This window comes from Dermacentor andersoni, chromosome 3, assembly GCF_023375885.2.
Source record: "Dermacentor andersoni chromosome 3, qqDerAnde1_hic_scaffold, whole genome shotgun sequence".
Lineage (NCBI taxonomy): Eukaryota > Metazoa > Arthropoda > Arachnida > Ixodida > Ixodidae > Dermacentor > Dermacentor andersoni.
In genome coordinates, this window is record NC_092816.1 from 108,984,867 (window position 1) to 108,994,203 (window position 9,337).

A 9,337-nucleotide genomic window follows, 5' to 3' on the forward strand; every position below is an offset into this window, starting at 1 on the left:
AGCCATTCAAGTTTGCTTCCTAAAGATTCAAAATCCGTGCCATTATATGTCTAGGAAAACCGTAGGACTCTAATCTGTCCAGCAATAGTTGGTAGTCGACGTTATCATAAGCTTTCGCTATGTCAAAAGTCAATATTGCACTAAATTATTTCCTATGCCGAGCAAGTTGGGTGCGGCTTTCGGTGGTCTACATGCGCGCTCCAAATGGAGAGGTCTGGCCGGAAGTGTATTTGACTTGCGCTCAGCAACACATTTTTAAATATGTGATCAATCATGCAGTTAAAGTTATTTAAATACGATGTCAAAAGTTAACCACGATGACAAAAATAAACCGGAGTCCGCCACTACGGCGTGCCTCATAATCCGATGGTGGTTTTCGCACGCACAGCTCCATATTTCAATTAAAGTTTAACACGTCTGCCACGATGCGATGTGCCATGTGAGGCAATGAATACGCTGAACCCTCTCATAGGTTATAAGTACGGCGCAAAACAACGGCTCGAGCAAACACGTCTCCCGGTGTGTTACTACGCAGACAGACCGCAGTGGTGCATGCAAAGTAACGTTTAACATCAACTCACCACTCCCGCGTTAGATTAAACGCTTAATAAATTAAACATTCACCGTCAACATCACCGCAAATTATCGTCAGTCAAAGCAAACAGCAGAGAAACTCTTGCTTACATCGACTTTCATCATACTCATCTTTAGCATTCGATACTGCTCTCTTGAATGTAGCAGCTGCGAACGTATAATGACTCATTTTCTCGTACACTAACTCTAAAGCAGCTTTTTCGAACCTTCTTTTGCTCGTCTGTAATGCCACGTACGCTCCAAGTTCCGCTAAGGAGAGAAAGTAATCTTATCTATCTTAGCATTAAACTGATTCTTCTGAAGGTTACTTTGAATCAGAGTAAGGACTCGTGGCTGTTATGTTATTCGGCGCCATTATCTCATAGCTGACCATTTTTTATACTCTTGCATTCGTAGTAATTGACAAAAGTGCGTGTTCGAAAGTATAGAAAATAATGGGCATATAATGTCAAACATATCAGGCGTGCACATGTTTGAGGCGGAGTCGACAGTATACCACGAAGTGACATAAATCCCTGAACTGGCGAATATAAGAATTGTGACTTAGAAAAACCTTGACTAAGCGCGTTTCATCGTTAAAAGCACGCACCGAGTTACAAGCACCATTTTTTCGCTTCAAATCAACGCGTCTTTGCCTTCTTCACACACTTTATCAGCATAGTTCTCTTAACGACAATTTTTTTCAGCCACCGCCTGTCCTCTTTCCATGTCGGGATTGCCATCTCAAAATCAAGCGCGCACCATGTCACGCGCCATAATATGCACGTTCTTTTATACCCTACACCATCACTGAATGGAACAGCTTGCCCTCTGACACTGACACCGAGCCAGACCCTGTCGTATTTCACGACATGCTACGCACTGTTAATTAGCTGCATTCTAGAGCGCAGTTCATTGGCGCCCGTTTCTGCGTTTAGCATCGGCGTCCCTTGGCGTACCTTAGCGACTTCGTTGGCATCTTTCGGCGTAACCGATCGAACGAATACAGCGAAACGTGAAAGAGTGAACGCGCAGCGCAGCGGGGGATGAAAGACGGTGATAGCGAAGAGAGCGCGAGGGAGAAAACGGAGGAGGAGAGTATGGGGGACAGCGTGAGATAGAAAACCGTCGTAGAGCGCAAGACGGGCTCTGCGACGACGACCTCAACGAGATGGCGCCATAGTAGCGCGCCGTCATCTGTTCACAGATGACGCCATCGATAGGGCATGCGGCGAGTGCGTCTGCCGATGCCCATATACAGGGTGTTCAAACTTAAGCTTTATGGTTTTTCTTAAAATTAGGCACTGGGAGGCATGCGAAAACCACCTGAGCAGATAAGTTATGTGGCCAAGGAGATACAAAGTGAGATTATAATTATCACTGTAAGCAGTATAATTAACTAAAATTGAATAATTAACTTTTTGTTGACTGCAGTAAGTGGGTATGTTTGTATGGCAATGTTAGAGGCAGTCGTGTTTCTACAGTGCCAGTAGGAAGAATTCTTCTAGCGTGTATGTGCTGCGAGATATGCGACTCCAAATTTTCATTGTCGTTCGCATGATTACCGATGCAGAGGGTTAGGATCGGCGCAAAGCACCTACCTGATGGGATGCGGCTGTTGCGCGCGGCGTTTAGTTTGACAATGGGACGGAGGCGTTAGCAAAGATAACTGTCCCCCTTCCGCTCTCGGGTGGCGAAATGAAAAATCTAAGAACCCGGAACCGCTGTCGTAACACGCGACCGTGCAGCCTGTAGCGATGGCGGCAGCTGTCATTCCGAGATAATGGCGCGAGCGGAGAAGCCGGAGGTCAGTGCGCGTGCGTAATGGTGACTAGACGAGCGGGCATGGCCCTTGCCTGGGCTACACAAATAAATTGACTGCTGGGGCCCTATAACGTAAAATTATTCCAATATGTTTTTATTCCAATCTCTTGACGTCAAATTTGCGTAACCGCCGACGCAAGCATCAGGCGGTCACCCGCAAGGTTTTCTGAACAGATCAATCAAACGCTCTTCTCGTTCATAGGAGGTCACTTTTGTTTGCTTGAAAAACGAATAACATTGCCTACACTGAGCGGCTTGTCTTATCTAATTGGCTCACAAGAGGCGAGGAGCACGCTCAAGTGGAGAGGGATTGGATGGGGCCGATCCACTGCACTGAAAATCGATAACCGGATGAAGAGGGTGGTGCCGGCGTCTGTGATATTGGTCCGCTTCCCCTTACTTAGCTTACGGTGACTCGTCGACAATCGCGTGGGCATGCAACGGAAGCTTAAGAATGACGCTAAAACGGATCCTCAGCAAAAAGTAGTTGGCAGAACAAGGTCGTAAACGTGCCGAAAGTGCTCGAAAACGTTACACGGCCACGAAAAAAAGTTTTATTACACGCAAATACACCCATGCTCTCCGGCAGGTGCGAGTATCCAGTGCCTGAGCGATCGGCGGCAGCCATCTTTTATTCCTTTCGGAACGGGGCAGCCTGCGGCTATTCAGAAAAAAAATCCAGTTTTGTTCGGCATATTAATACATCTTCAACGCGTACACGTCACTTAGACGCGGTGAGTTCTTGCGGTTTTGTGACGTCGCGTGACAGGCAGGTGAAGTCGCTGCAGCCCGAAAACTTTTGACCAATAGCCGAGGGCTAATGGTGAAAAGGCGTCGAATCACAAATAACTATTTTTTTTTGGTCAAATCATACACAATCAGTGTGTACACGTCATATCAGATGGGGAGCTATCGCGGTTTTCGTGACGTCGCGTGACAGTCAGGTGAAGTGGGGGTGGTCGAAAAAAGTTTTTTCACCAAACGCGGAGGGATGATTGCAGAATTCGTAATAGAAAAGTTTGGAATAGTTTTACGTTATAGCGCCCCTGGTTTCCAATTATTGCAGTTTTTAATGAAATCAAGAGCAACAAATGCACGGCACACCGTGCTGCCATATCTTGATTTCGCCAGCCGAGAGGGGAAGGGGAACGGCTACCATCTTTGCCTGCGCCTCCGCCCTGTTGTCAGACTAAACGCCACACGCAACAGCCGCGTCACATCAGGGAGGAGCTTTGCTCCGATCTTAACTCTCTTGCATGCGTAATCATGCGAAAGACAATAAAATTTGGAGTCGGATATCTCGGAGCACAGAGCCCCTAGAAGAATTCTTCCAACTGAAACACGACTGCCTCTAACTTTTCAATACAAACATAACTTTTCAATACAATCTGATGAAACATTTTCAAACAAATAACTTTTTCACTTCGGCTCAGCATGGGTTCCGCTCTGGTTATTCGTGCGTAACACAACTAGCCGAATTCACTCATGACATTGCACTCGGCCTGGACCATGGTGAACAGATAGATGCACTCTTTCTTGATCTGCGGAAAGCATTTGATGTCGTCCCGCACAATCTACTTTGCTTAAAATTATCATTCCTAGGCCTTCCTGAACATATTTTTGGCTGGATAAAGGATTATTTACACCTGCGCAAACAGCAAGTTGTTCTTAATGGGGTAAACTCGGCTCCAATGCACGTGCTATCGGGAGTACCTCAAGGCTCTGTGCTTGGGCCTCTTTTGTTCCTAGTTTATATTAATGATTTAGTAGTAGGCCTTAATTCAACAGTTAGACTGTATGCCGACGACTGCGTCATGTATCGTGCAGTGAAATGTTATGCCGATATGTCTGTCTTACAGGACGACCTTGAAAAAGTTTCTATTTGGTGCAAGCGGTGGCAGATGACTCTGAATACTGGTAAATGCTACCATGTGCAGTTTACAAAGAAAAAGAAAAAATACCCCAGTTCCTATTGCCTAAATAATATTGCACTCAGTACCGCTAAGGATGTTCAGTACCTCGGAGTTACGTTTTCTGAAACGCTTGACTGGACTAATCATGTTAACTCAATTAGCGCGAAAGCTTACCGTCTTCTTCACTTTTTCCGACGAAATTTTAAGCATTCTCCTTCATCACTGAAGGCAACCTTGTATTTAACAAACATCAGGCCTATTCTAGAATATGCATGCGTTATCTGGGATCCATACACTATAAACCTCACAGAAAAAATAGAACGCGTCCAAAAGCAAGCAGCACGCTTCGTAACAGGAAATTATAATTTTACTACCAGAGGATCCAGAATAAGGGAAGGGTTGGGTTGGAAAACTCTTTCTTCACGCAGGAAAAACCTAAGATTGAAATTCCTTTACAATATATATAAAAGTAAAACTGGTATCGACAAAACACTGTTCATCAAGGAGCCGCATTACGTTTCATCTAGGAGAGACCACGCTAACAAAATTAGAGCTTATCAGTGCCGTACCAATGTGTTTAAGTATTCATTTTTTCCTAACACGATTAGCGATTGTAATGAGCTCCCTAATGAAGTGATGGCAGCTTCTAGTTTTGAAAATGCTATTGAGAGTCATATTCTTTGATTGTTCTGTTATTCATCTCTGCACATACGCTACTTTTTTTCTGTTTTGTTAGTTAGTTACTTTGTCACTCACTTTGTTTTGTACTTTGTTAGTTTCTATTCCGCTTTTGCGAATTTCAGTGCTTAAACTATGTTATATTTACTAATGTATTCTTTTGATGTTGCTGAATATGTTTCCATTGTGACCACCTGTATTTTAACCCCCCTACGATAATGCCGTACAGGCGATGTAGGTATACCGAATAAATAAAAATACCCACTTACTGCAGTCAACAAAAAGTTAATTATTCCATTTTATTTCATTGGGCTGCTGACAGCGCTAATTATCATCTCACTTTGTGTCCACTTGGCCACATAACTTATTTGCACCGGTGGTCTTCGCGTGCCTCCCAGTGCCTTATTTTAAGGAAACCGTAAAGCTTAATTTTGAACACCCGGTATAGAAACAAAGCACTCCATGGCGACGTCTGCGGCAGCTGCTGTGAATCGCGCCCACGCGTCAGCCACGCCTTGCCTCTCGCGGTCTCCCTGATTAGAGAGGCAGTGACGCCAAGCTTCGCTCCTTTGCAATGTGCCGCACGATACATATTACCCGCGCCAACCACGCTACTCGCAGCGTACTCTTCCTAATATAAACCGTGCACGTATATGATCAGAAGACAAATTATTGACACGCACATTTCTTGCACGTATAGAGCTGCGCTCAAATTTCGCATTTGGGAGTATCGTAATCGTTGGAGGATTTCTTTATTATTTTGTCTTTGTTGGTTGTTTTGTTGGTTTGTTGGGAGTTACTATTGAATACCGCTGTTATTACCGTAGCGTATCTGAGCGCGCATACTTTCGCCGTTTTTACAAGCGAAACTTGTCTGTCTAGCCTGAACGTCCATGTCTGTTCGCAAAAAGTCCAATGCCTCGTGCCCCAGTGAGCAAGCAAGAAACGCAACGGCTCGTGCGCCCGTAAAGCAGAGGCTACAAGACCTTCAAGGCTTCTCACTTCGGTGTTGCACTCAGGTGAACGTACCCACTACTATGAGACGTACGTGTGTAGATTTGACATTTGCAAACGACATGTGTGACATCGAGGTGACCGAACCCCTAGCAGTATACACAGCGAACACAAGGCTACTCTGCTCACATGCAAAAAAAAAAAAAACGACTGGTGAAGTTTCCGATGTTCAATAAGCGTAGGTTTCACTGACAACTTGTCTTCATTGATGTTGCCAGTATCCGCACATGGGCAGATTCAAGTAAATATAAAGTTGATGGCAAATGGCATGGTTAGGTAAACCGATTGACAAGGTTCGTTTATCATTCTTCTTCACGGAGGGGTAGGGCCGACGATTTTTATTGTGCTTTGCGCATAACTTCTCTTGTAGTTTGTTATTTTTCACAGTTTGTTTTTTAATAGCCAAAACTGTGTTAACATACTTTTGTTCTTGACTTTGTCCTATTGCATATCGCGACCATTACGTTGTAATTACTTTTATGTTTGTACGGCCCCACCTTATGTAATACCCTAAATTGAGGGCCTTAGAAGGTACTGTAAATTAATTAATTAATTAATTAATTAATTAATTAATTAATTAATCGTAACTGCTTTCGTGTTTAAACAAAAACAACATTTCATTCATTGCCCACTCCGAGATTCGCTTCTCACATGAGTCAATTTCCAAACCTTAAGAGGTGGTAATTTGCTTCTTCCCAAAGCTTAAGGAAAGATCTGAAATTCGTTCGCGCACTGTTTGCATCTAGCTTCATGACTCGGTCTACATCCGTCGCATAACCATTATTCTCATTACTTTTCGTTGCACTGTGTCGGGCAGCTGTGTGTTGACACCAATGGCTACTTACTCCCGTCGTATTCCACGGCTTCCTCGGAGAGGCCTTTGGCATTTCATCTGGGTAACCTTTAACGGGACCGGAAATATAACGCACAAATTTTCGACTTAAGTGTGGTCTTATGTGGAAACCTGAAATGAAATCGTTTTTCGGCTTGTTGCGTCTTATTTTTTTTAATATCTGGCCTCAAAGTTTTGGAGATGCTGACAAATCATCACCACAAATAAATTTCTTTCTTCTTATTCTTCAGGCAATACCTTTTTTTTTAACATTTCGTTCGCATGTCTACAGCATTTCGCAAGAACCAGGTTCAAAACTCTCAGAAGCTCCTCTCATTTCTGCAACCAATAGTAACAAATAAATCTGTTTAATGCACTTCATAATAGGTCTCGGAAATTTGGCATGAAAGCAACACCAATATCTTTTTTTTCATTTCTTTCCCGTGTCTAGGGCATTTCAGAAGAATCAGGTATTAAACTTCATGAAGCTCTCCTCACTAGTGCAATCAAAAGTCATTATTTGTATGTAATGCACCCCACGCTCTACCTACAGGCCTGTATAGAAAATATGGTTATCAGTTTTTACGGGGAGGTAACAATGTAAGTACGCTACACTTTACAGCAAGGATATGGCACGGAATTTTAGCAGAGAAAGTGCGTTTCTGATGAACAGTTTTGATGCCAAAAGCATCACTCTATGTAACGAATTATCTTTAAGCCAAGAAAGATACATCAACATCACCAATGACAGAATGAAAGGGAACAGTCCTTGCGTTCGTCTAAAAAATATTAAAGGTGATTCCTCTAAAGCATATTGACGCGAAAAATGAAATAACCACTACATTATGTGGTGGGCGAATTCAGTTCAGGAAAGTGTCACTCATTTCGGCTTATACAGACGACCTAGACATGTTGATACACACGGAGGACTGTTCCGGCTCCCAACCGCCAATTGTCCCATGGCACGATGTGCTGGCCAGGGAGAGCAGGTCATGGCGAAACATCGCCGCCTGCAACGCGGACTGGTAGAGGACGCCAGACCTACCCTGGCACCTGTACGTGTAGTAGCGGTGATGAGCCACCTTGGCAGAGTCACCCCATAGGCTGCGGCAGGTTTCGTCAGCATCTGGCGAGGTCGGCTGTGGTGGAGCAACTGTATCCTGGACTGTCCCGGGGTCACACCGCTTCTTGAGACGCACAAGGAAGGAAGCTGTTGTGAACAGGTAGCAAACAGAGGTGTACCCTGCGCCAAGTTCATCCGCTGTATCAACAGCTACGTGCTTCGGCAAGGGCCAGGCTGTCTTCCTGCCGAACATCAAGGCATGTGGATAGAAAATGACGTTATACGATGACGCGTTTAGCTGATCGTTCAGTCCTGCCAGCGTCTTCGAGTCGGGTCGGCGATGTCTAGCCAGATAAGGAATAAAAATATTGAGCGCTAAATTTGTCTGCGCGAGTTTGGTGGTGACGGCCCGGGCTGCGTTCGCGATTCCTTCCACGTCTGGTTTCGCGTCATTGCGCCACCACAGTGCGACGCCGCCGATTCCGCTACGCTTCGCTACAAGTTCCGCGTCTCCGAAATGGCTTGCGTCGTCTTCGATGGCGCCATTCTCGAGTGTTTTGGAAACAGTGCCGCCGATGTTGACCCCCAGCAGTATCTGTGGCCGTCGGTCATCATGGCAGACAGCTCGGAGCGGACGAAAATCTTGCAAGCGGCAAACAGAATTTGCATTCTCAGCGGCTCGCGAAGCCAGTTTTCCTTGGATGGAATAGTAACAAAATATTGCTACGTGACTGCAGCAAGACAACGGCGTTCGTGCGTGGGGTCCGTTGCCGCTGAGGTAACGGTGCGCGGCTTCGGGCCGATAAACGTCGCAGATGTTCGACTCCTTGCGGAACAAGCCAACGTTATCCTTGCCGTCGGCTGCGCTCCGGTGCTGCCGCCCTGGTGAGGCACGGGATGAAAGTGTGCCGTTGGCGAGGGACCGTGTCGCGAGGGTCTCTTTGGGAGTCGTCGTGCGGGTGTAGTACGGCCTGACCACTATGCCTCCGTCAGATGCCACGTCCGCTTCCACGTCCTCGTATTCCGAATCGGTCTCCGCTTCTTCGCCGACGGAGCTCCCCAGCCAGTACAGGAACAGAAGGACCACGACAAGAAGCACGACAGCCACGCACGCCAGGCACGCGAGGCTGCGAAAGGGGCTCCCCGAGTGGCGACGCGGCATGTACGGGCTCCACCACACGTGGCGCCTCCACGACTTGCGACGGCTGTCGCGCCTCTCCGGGGTGACGAGGATGGATCGGTCCAGGGGCGGCTCTTCGGAATAGACCTCGATAAAGGACGCCGTGTAGACGCTTTCTAGCTCGGGATCACCGGTGGGCGGTGGCAGCAGGCCCCTGTAGAAGAATTGGTGGTACCGGGGGTCGTAGTAGCCCATGACCACGTTGTCCTCGTCTTCGGACGGTGTAGCAGTCCCGTAATCGCCTCCATTGTATTCGACGT